This window comes from Narcine bancroftii, chromosome 5 (assembly GCF_036971445.1).
Source record: "Narcine bancroftii isolate sNarBan1 chromosome 5, sNarBan1.hap1, whole genome shotgun sequence".
Lineage (NCBI taxonomy): Eukaryota > Metazoa > Chordata > Chondrichthyes > Torpediniformes > Narcinidae > Narcine > Narcine bancroftii.
Window position 1 is genome coordinate 237616985 of NC_091473.1, and position 9712 is coordinate 237626696.

The 9712-nt window shown below is 39.3% G+C and overlaps 1 long non-coding RNA gene across 1 annotated transcript; it reads left to right on the plus strand.

Annotated features, from left to right (window-relative positions):
- The first annotated feature begins 3786 nt into the window (after positions 1-3786).
- LOC138762952 (uncharacterized) lies at positions 3787-9365 on the plus strand. Its single transcript, XR_011357257.1, has 3 exons — positions 3787-3839; positions 7078-7253; positions 9095-9365. It is a non-coding gene; the product is annotated as an uncharacterized lncRNA (long non-coding RNA).
- The last annotated feature ends 347 nt before the right edge of the window (positions 9366-9712 follow it).

Genomic DNA, 9712 nt, shown 5'->3' on the forward strand with positions numbered 1-9712 from the left:
AATGCTGCCTTGATGGACCGAGGAGTTCAATTCCAGAGGTGAGAGTGATGGTCTTTAATATGAAGGCAACTTTAGACCAAAATACTCAATGATTGCAGCCATATCTCACTTTATTCCTACAGCTATCTGTCTCTTGAATGAACTCTACAGGAATGGTATCTAGCTAATAAAAACATATTGGAAATACTGGAGGAACTGAGCTGATCTCACGGCGTCCAGGTAAAGATAGACAAAGTACTGATGTTTCAGGCCTGAGCCCTTCTTCAAGGTATAATCAAAAAACAGGCAGCCATCTCACTAAAGACTGAAAGAGAAAGGTGCAAGTATGGGAGGGAATGAAGTCATGTGTTAATTTGATATGATAAGAGGAAAGATGAAAATTGATGTTGGCTCTGTGAGAGGAGACAGGTGCAAAAGGGAAGAGAGAGAGAGACAGAACTAGATGGAAGGAGATAGGGGGATGAAGATGAGGGTGGGGGGGGGGGTCTAATCAGAAACTGGAGAGGTTGAGGTTAATGACATCCAGTTGAAGGGTGCTCAGATGTAAGATGAGGTGCAGCTTCTCTAATATGTGGGAGGTCTCAGTCTGGCAGTGCATGTGACCATGGACAGATATGTCAGCAAAGGAATGGGATAGTGAATTGAAATGGGTGGCCACTGGGAGATCAATGCTATTGTGGTGGACGGACCTGAGGTGCTTTAACAAAGCATTTTCGCAGTCTGAGCCCAGTCTCCCCAACGTAGAGGAGACCACAAAGTGAGCACCGGATTCAGTAGATGACCTGTGCAGATTCACAAGTGAAGTGTTGCTTCACTTAGAAGGACTGGTGATGTGGAAGAAGCTGTGGGCCTAGGTGGAGCATCTCCTGCATTCACAGGAGTAGGTTCCAAGGGGACAATTGGGGAGGGAGGAGTGGATGAGAGAGTCACAGAGGGAGACAGAGAGGGGAGAAAAATGGAATATGTGTCCAGTGGTGGGATCACGTAGGAGGTGGCGAATATTGTGGTGGAGGGTATGTTGGAAACAGAGGAGAAGAGGAATCCTGTCTTTGTTGTGGGGAGGGGGACGGAGGGGGCCAGGGCAGATATGTTGGCAATGGAAAATATGTGTGTGAAGGTCGAGTTGATGGTGGTAGAGGGAAAACCAGATTGTTTGAAGAAGGAGCACATATCTAATGATCTGTCATGGAAGACCTCACCCGGGAATAAATGTGGCAGAGATGGAGGAATTAAATGGAAGGAATAGAATCCTTAAAGGGAACAGGGTGTGAAGAGGTGTAATTGAGGTAACAGTACTCCCTGACTTACGACTGTAATTGGGATAAAAGGGATTGGTCAATATCTTGAAATGGACACAAATCAGAATTTTGCCCGTGCGAGTGGGAGTACCGATGTTTTAAAGCAAACTTTTTAAATCAAATCTTTTTTTTTCATTCTGATCCATGATTACCTTTTAAATTGATGTCCTGGGGTCCATTGGCTGGGCATGGCTATCTTGATAGATGTGCCCATGCGCGAGTCTCCAGTAGGTGCATACACGGTGGGTTTTTGTATTGGAGTTTGGTTGGCACATGCGCGAGAGTTTAGCATCTTGACAATATTGAATTCGCACCCTTAACTCTCACAGATGTGCCAACTGAACTCTAATATGTGAGCCAACTGCCCATGTGCCAACTGAAGACTCCCGTATGGCCATGCCCAACCTATGGACTCCAGGATACCGACTAATAAGGTAAGTATGCACATTTTGGCTCTTACATGCCCTCTATCTCTGTTATAGTTTGTCAAATACAACATAAAGGGCATGAATTTTATATTTTTTCTTATCAATTTTTAAAAAAAATTGATCGTATGTACGGATAGATAGAAGTCGCATAGATCGAAGTTGGGAGTATCTGTAGTTGTGTGAGTTGGTGGAATTGTAGAAGATGTCTATTAAGTGTAGGTCTCCCAAGATGGAGGAAGAGAGATCAAGAAAATGGAGAGTGTTGCTAGAGATGGACCAAGTGAATTTCTGCCAAACTGAAGGAACAACACCTTTTCTTCCAATGGGCATCTTCCAACCAAATGGCATAAACACCCACTTCTCCAGTTTCCATTAAACCACTAGCTGCACCCCCACCCCCATCTTTGTCCCTGTGTCTCCTTTCCTCTAGCTCTGTCTCTCTCTTCCCTTCTTCCTCCATCTCCTTTCACAGAGCCAAAATCAATTCTCACCTTTCCTCTGATCATATCCAATTAACAAATTTTGTTTGTTGGTCTGGATTCCTCCCCTTCCCATGCTTCCACCTTTCTCTCTCAGTCTTTTTTGAGACAACTTTCCACTCATTGCTTATTCCTCAAAAGAAAGGCTCAGGCCCAAAACATTGGTAATATATCTTTACCGCTTAAGGATGCTGTGAGTCCGGCTGAGTTCCTACAGCATTTACTGTGTGTTTTTCTAAAATCACAGCATGTGCTTCACTTGATAGAACTGTTTGAGGCCCTGAATGGCTGTGAGGGAAGAGATGTGGGCACGTGGAGCATCTCCCGCAGTCACAGGGGTCTGGTGCCAAGGGTACAATAGGCAGGAAGGGAGGAGTTGATGAGGGAGTCATGGAGGGAGCAATCTCCAAAGAAGGCAGAGAAGGGAGGAGAGGAGAAGTTGTATCTGGTGATGGAATCACGTTCTATGTGATAGAAATTGTGGAGGATGATTTATTGGATATGGAGGCTGGTGGGATAGTAGACGAGGTCACTTAGAATCCTGTCCTTGTTCCATCTAGCAGTGGAGCAGCCCAGGGCAGATGTGTGGGAAATTGAGGACATGTGGGTAAGACCTAAGTTGATGGTGGAAGAGGGGAAGGCACATTTTTGAAGAAGGAGGATATTTTGGATGATCTGGAGTGGAAGAGCTAGGTCCAGATGCAATGGAAACAGAGGAATTGATGGAAAGGAATAAAATTCTTACAGGGGACAAGGTATGAAGATGTTATTGTGGGACTTGGAGGATTTGATTAAAATGTTTGTAGAGAGTTTGTCTCCAGAGGTGGAGACAGAGAGATTAAGAGTTGAACCGGGTGAATTTGAGGTCGGGATGAAAGTTAACAGCAAAGTGGATCAAGTTGATGAGCTCATAATGTGTTCATGAGGCAGAAAAAATGTAGTTGTCAATGTAGTGGAGCAAGAGTTCTCACTCGTGTTTTCAAATCTTACATTGTTTTCTCACCCTGGCATTGTGATCTCTTCCAGTCCTATCATCCTCGGAGTCCTCCATGCCCTTCTGTTTTTTTAAAACTTTTGATCAACTTGAATTTAATTTCTCCTCTTTTGGTGGCTTGTACTTTCAGTTGGTAAGGTCCTAAGCTGACTCATACCGCTTTACCTTTCTGTTATATAATCTACCTCCTTTACCACTTTTTAGGTAATTTGCCCCATGTTGTCTGAAGTGGTTGATTGTCAAATATTTAGACATACAGCATGGTAACTGCCCCTGTTAACCTAAAAACCCATCCCACGAATGACACCCAATTGGCCTACAACCCCAGTATGTTTCGAAGGGTGGGAGGAAACCAGACCACCTAGAGAAAACCCATGCAGTCATGGGAGGGGGAAATGTAAAAACTCCTTATGGACAGTGCCGTATTCAAACCCCAGTCACCGGCATTGTTACAGTATGGCGCTAACTGATATGCTAACCGTGGCACCCATTGTTTGATCATAATCATTTTGGAAATGCTTTGTGATGTATTGCTACATTAAAATGACTGTAAAAAATAGTTTATTGTTTATTCACAGGAATAAAATGCAGTAACTCAAACAAAGAGATATAGTAAGAAAGCAGAAAGATGGAAAGGAAGGTAAAAGATGACAGGATTACAGTGATGAGAGGGAATTGGAGAGCTCATTGCACAGTTAGCAATGATAGAACAATCAGAATTGAGAGTACTCATTTTGATGAGCGCAGAAACTTCTAGAGATGTAGAGTGGCAAAGATCATGAAGGATTTTAACTTAATTTTCTCTTTACTTCACCGGTTTTGCATCATTAGAACACCAGTCTGAATGGTGATATTTACATCAATATTTTACTAAAATAGTCCAAATTTAATCCCACAGATCATCACCTTGTACTTCACTCTAGTTCAAATATATTTTTGAATTAATCCTCTCAAATGATCTCAATTACCCTTTCACATTCTAATAACCTTCTGGGTAAATACATTTTTTTCTCAACCCTACTTATCATTCTGTTTCCTCTTGAAAATTGAAAGCATTTCTGCACTAGTTTACCATCAAGAAGGACATAATCTTTCCATCAAATCATTCATAAATTCAAATGCATTGTTTAATTTTCTTTCTTCTCATAAATAAGCTCAAGTAGCTAAAGCCTCTGTCTGTAAGTGAAATTGCTCAACTCTTGTGCCATCCTTGATAAAACAAATAGAATGTTCCCTTCCTGGTTTTCATGTGACAAGACATTAAACCTGTTAACGGCAATGTGGCCTTACTAAAGGCTTCTTTAAGTACCTAAGCATAATTCTTATGTTTTTATAGTTATGTATTTAATTTTGCCCTCTTTTGACTTCATTTATAAAACCTATACAATGTTGTTGTCCTTATTTTCAGTGTTACCTGCTTACACAGGCACCTTCAGGGAGGGTTGCTTTTGGAGTCCAGGTACGCATGTCCATCCTTATACCTGGACATCTTCTGATGCAGTGTATTATCCAACCATTGCTTTTATTCCGCAAAAATGCACTAAATTACATTTTATGTTAAATGACATATAATGTAGCCAAAACGCTACCTCACTCTTTATTGCTGTCATCCATCTCCAATAAGTGCACAAGAGAAAATGATCCCTTATGCAGCGAGGTTAAAATAAATTCAGGTAGTTTTGAAATACGGTGTAATGCGATCTTTGTAAAATTTGAACGTTATCTGTATTACCCTTAACTCTGTTCTCTGACCCCTAAAAATGTCTTTTCATCCTTCTTTAGTTCCTTTTATAATTCTTGTGAGTGCCTTGCTGTGAGATAAATTATTAAACATCTTCTGAAAAATCAATATATCACACCTACATCCCCTTTATCTGCTCCATCAATCACCAATTCCTTTAAAATGCCCTTAATAAACTTGTCAAACTCAGCTCCTCTTTCTGGATTTATTAAGGACAATCTCACTAATTTTATCCCAGATTACATGAACTTCCCTACAACTAACATTAAACTATTTTTTTTAAAACTATCCAAAATTCATTATTAATTCTAATAAACCCCATCCCCACGATAACTTGAACCTGTTACAATGGCAGCGTGTCAATTTGCATATCAAAAGTCGCTGAAAAATTGGGGGCAGGAACTCCGGATGCTGACTGCATTTCCGTAATTCTCAACGTCCATCGATTGTTTGGTGATTCACAAGCCTGGTTTTGGTAAAGTGCAGTATTATTAGTCTGGTCCACAAATGCAAGAAAAAAAGTGGAACTGAAAGATTTGTACAAAGTACGAAGCAGGAATGATTTGGTTCAGTTTGCAGGCTACCTGAATGAGACTTTAAGGCATTAAGGATATACACCAGAATGATAAATTTGCAGTTTCTATCTGCACCTGTAACTGTAGATGAAGACTACTCAAAAATCCAATGGCAGTCTTGAAAGACCCATTGGTGCTTTAGGGAAGGTTCACAAGAGCTAGCTCATTCAAAGTGTCTTGCTTACTGCCCATTTAGACCATGGCATTCTCAAAAGTGTACTCAAAGACAAGCCATGCACAAAAATAAAATTGATCTTAAAGAACTATTCATTTTTAACACAGCTTTACCTTTATCTGTTCTCTTCATGGATGATTAATCTGTAATCATTGAACAGACCGTTGAGCAAAAATACTTCCATGATCATAAAGTCCATTGGGCCATCTTTAAATCAATGGGCTGAACCTTTTGGCTCACAATGAGCCACCTACATTTATCACCAATGCAAAAAAAATGTATCAATATCCCAATGTTGACCTTCTGGTAAAATGCTGTCCTGATCATAACAAGCAAAGCTAGATGGCAACATGTTATCTCATCGCAAGCCCTGAGTTGTCAAGAAGTGATGCTATGTTGTAGTGAGTAGATATTGATAAATCCTCAAGGTTTCGCCACCAATTTTGTGCAATCATGAAAATTAAAACTGATAAAATTTTGAATAAATGTCTAAAGTCGAATCCATTTTTATTTGAGTTTTTATTTAAACTGTCGAGTTGATACATCCATGCTTTTATTTTCTTTAAATCCAATACCCACGAACATCTTTCAGACTTTACATCTACTTTCAGCTATTCAATGGTGGCAAGTGCATTGCACTATATTCAATAATACTTTCACAGGTGGTTTCCTTTCAATTACGGACCACAGCAATGGAATGTGAAGGTCCTTTCCCAGTTGACTGTGGCAGCCTTTGAGATGACCCAGGATTTGCCAGCAAACATTTCAAGTGGCTCTTCTTGCTCCACTGCATCATTGTCCTCATGAACCTGGCTAAATTTTTTCTCAAGACCCCAGTTCTCTGAACACAGAGACCCTATGTGGTGTGATCTGAAAGGGTAACTGACCTTGTCATGGTCATTGCACCTCCAGTTTGAATGACAGTCAAACTGTCCCCTAATCTCCAGTTTCCACATGAGAAATTCCTGCTTACCATCTATGCCAACAATAATGAATCTTGATCATTCACAACAAAATATATTTCCATCAATTTGTGTTTGTGAGATGAAATCAACAGTTGATAAAAATAGAAAATAGAAAAAAACTGCAAGAAATTGGAAATAAAATGGTAGCAAAACTCAGTAAGTCAAATAGCATCCGTGGAAAGAAAAACATTAACATTCCAGATCTGGGATCTTTCATTAAAAGAGAGAAATTGTTTAGCCCAGTGAGCAGAAAAGTTGGTGGTGGGGGGGGGGGGGTTGGTGGGAGAGTGATGAGTGAAAAAAAAAGGGAATTTCTCTAATAGGGGGAAGTCTGTGTATGTTGTAGTTCATGTGGTGGACAAAATTTGTTGTTATGTTCATTGACTTTTCCCCATGGATGAGCATATTAAAATTCACCACAGCTTATGGAATACCATTAATGGGATTGATACTTCTGGCCAATCACAGCAGTGGCAAATCCAAAATATCACATGTCCAAAACTTCAGGAATATCTCCACCCAGACATGGTGACCTCGGCTGTGGGCTGATGAAAATAAACAAGTGGAAATAATGAGAGGAAGTTGCAGAGAATTGCAGGTAAAAAATTGTTAAAGCAATTTTAATCCCAAATAGGTTGATGGTGGGTTAATTTGGGGTTAAGTTTCCATGCCTCAAATATTTTAATGCAATATAATTCATACATTTTTCATGATTATTATTTCCATAGGAGATGTGACAAGTTGATGCTTACCTCGCCTTGAAAGTCCTTGTGCTATTGAGGTAGTTGCATCAGGTCATTGAGCATCAATTGTAGAGAAGATCAAACTTCTTGTTTGGCTTTGAGTTTCTGTTCTGCAACCATCATTACTTCCACAATGACAGCATTGTATTGTTTAGCTGAGCTTTCAAGTTAACCTTGAAATAAGGAGACATTGTACCAGCTGCTATTTCAAAGGTTACATGAAAAACAACAGCTGTCATATTGGAAAGCTAATTGCAATGCCACTACCTGCACAAACTTAATTTATGCAATGCCTGTAAGTTTGACTTCATAACATGAAAGAGGTCATGTGACCTCCTTACATATTTTAAACATGAGGAAATGAAATGTGATTAATGCCTGGCAGCTTACGCAGTGAAATAGCAAGATTCACTGAGGCATCAATCTGACATTTTGAGAAATCCAGATCCCACCTGCTCTATTAAAATTATCCTCACTACTTTCTTCACCTGTAGTTTTAAATAGAAAGCTCTTTGTGGCATGTAGTATATTGAGACAGCCTTAAAACTCAGCCATAATTCCTACATGTTATTTTATGCTCTTTAAAAATCAAGATAAGTAAATGGACTAAATTGGGCTTAGTTGCATGAGACCTTGATAAACGTCAACAGCACATGATGAGCTGGGAACTTTTGTGCTTAGTCTCTCTTGGTCTAGCATGGCTGAACATGGTATTCTGCAGGAAGGACTCATCCATCATTTACTTTCTCCAACTAAGCTATTTAAGGGATCATCAACTAATTAAGAATTAGTTACTGCTTGACATCTTTCAGAGTTTTGACAAACAACTGGTACATTTTAGACATGGATTATGAAGCCATCATGTATAAATTGTTTTTTCTAACTCTAAACGTCCATACAAATATGATTGAAAAGTACTCACAATAAAGTGATGAGAGTTTCTGTTCACTGTGCCATTTGATGCAAAATGTTGCCATTCCTTGGAGATCCAACTTCAATTTCTTGTGTCCAGGACAATGTTTTACACCAGCCAGAGTCTTTTGCCATGTGCAGAACTAAATGTTGGGACTCCTTGAAGGGAGGATGGTCTATTCTTGTAGTTTAGAGAGATGTTATGGTGAAAGGACAGATGCCAGTTGTGATGGGGAATGAAAGCCAGGTCTAGAGATTTATTAAGACCTTAAATGGCGTCATCACAAAACATTTCTCTTTGACAGGATCAGAAAATTATTTGAATAATTTTACAAACAAAACATAAAAAACAGTTTACAGGAGAACATTGACCTTTGTTTATGAGAAATAAAAATACTAAGTTCAAATTCCAGAAGAAATTAACCTTCAAATGAAACATAATTCTTCCTGCCCTCTTTCTGCGTAGGTGGAAATCAGATGAAATAACAAAAAGGGCTGAAACCTCCAGACTCTGTGATTGTAGTAAAACCACAGAAACACTGAATAGAGCTCAGCTGGTGTCACAACATCAATAGGACGTAAAGATATATTATTGATGTTTCAGGACCGATCTCTTTCTCAAGGAATGAAATAAAAAGGATTGCCTCAATCACCTAATAATACCGAATAATGAAGATTTTGCTTCCTGAACAATTTTGGGTGTATTTTATGGATTTTGGGCTGCTGATCACAAAAATTACCTTAGAATTTTGCCTAATTTTGTGACTTTCTGTCATATTTTCAGTCTTCTTCAAGCATGCAAAACCATGAAGTGCAGCATGTCATTGAAATTCATATTCTACGTTCACACTTGGGGATCCTTCCTGTTGATCTTGGTGCAGTCAGTGATGAACATGATGAAAGGTTTTAACCAAGATGCTGCGACCATGGAAAAATGGTATCAGGGCAACTGGAATCCTTCAATGCCGGCTGAGTATTGTTGGACACTGACATGAGAGGCATCAGATGCTGAGTACAAATGAAAATCAGCAGCAAAACGTTTTTAGCTCAGTTGAACAAAGGCAACGTTTACATATCATTATGTGATTAAACATGCTAAACTCAATAAAAAAGTTAATTTAATATTTCTTCAACTTCCTACATGCTATCGCAAATCTGAAAGTATCTTTGCTCATATGTGTCATTCCACCTGACAGTTCAGCTTGTAATCCTCAATTTTCTTTCAAGAAGCAAACATTTTGAAAAACATTGTTGTCCAATGTAAGGAGTGCCTGGTTTACCAGGTGCCCAATCCTGAAAATAAAATTGAGCTCCAGGAACTAAATTAGCTTTAGAATGTGAGTATGCTGCCAGCCAAGACTCCATCCCAGCATTTGAAATTCAATATTTGAATGGCTGACAT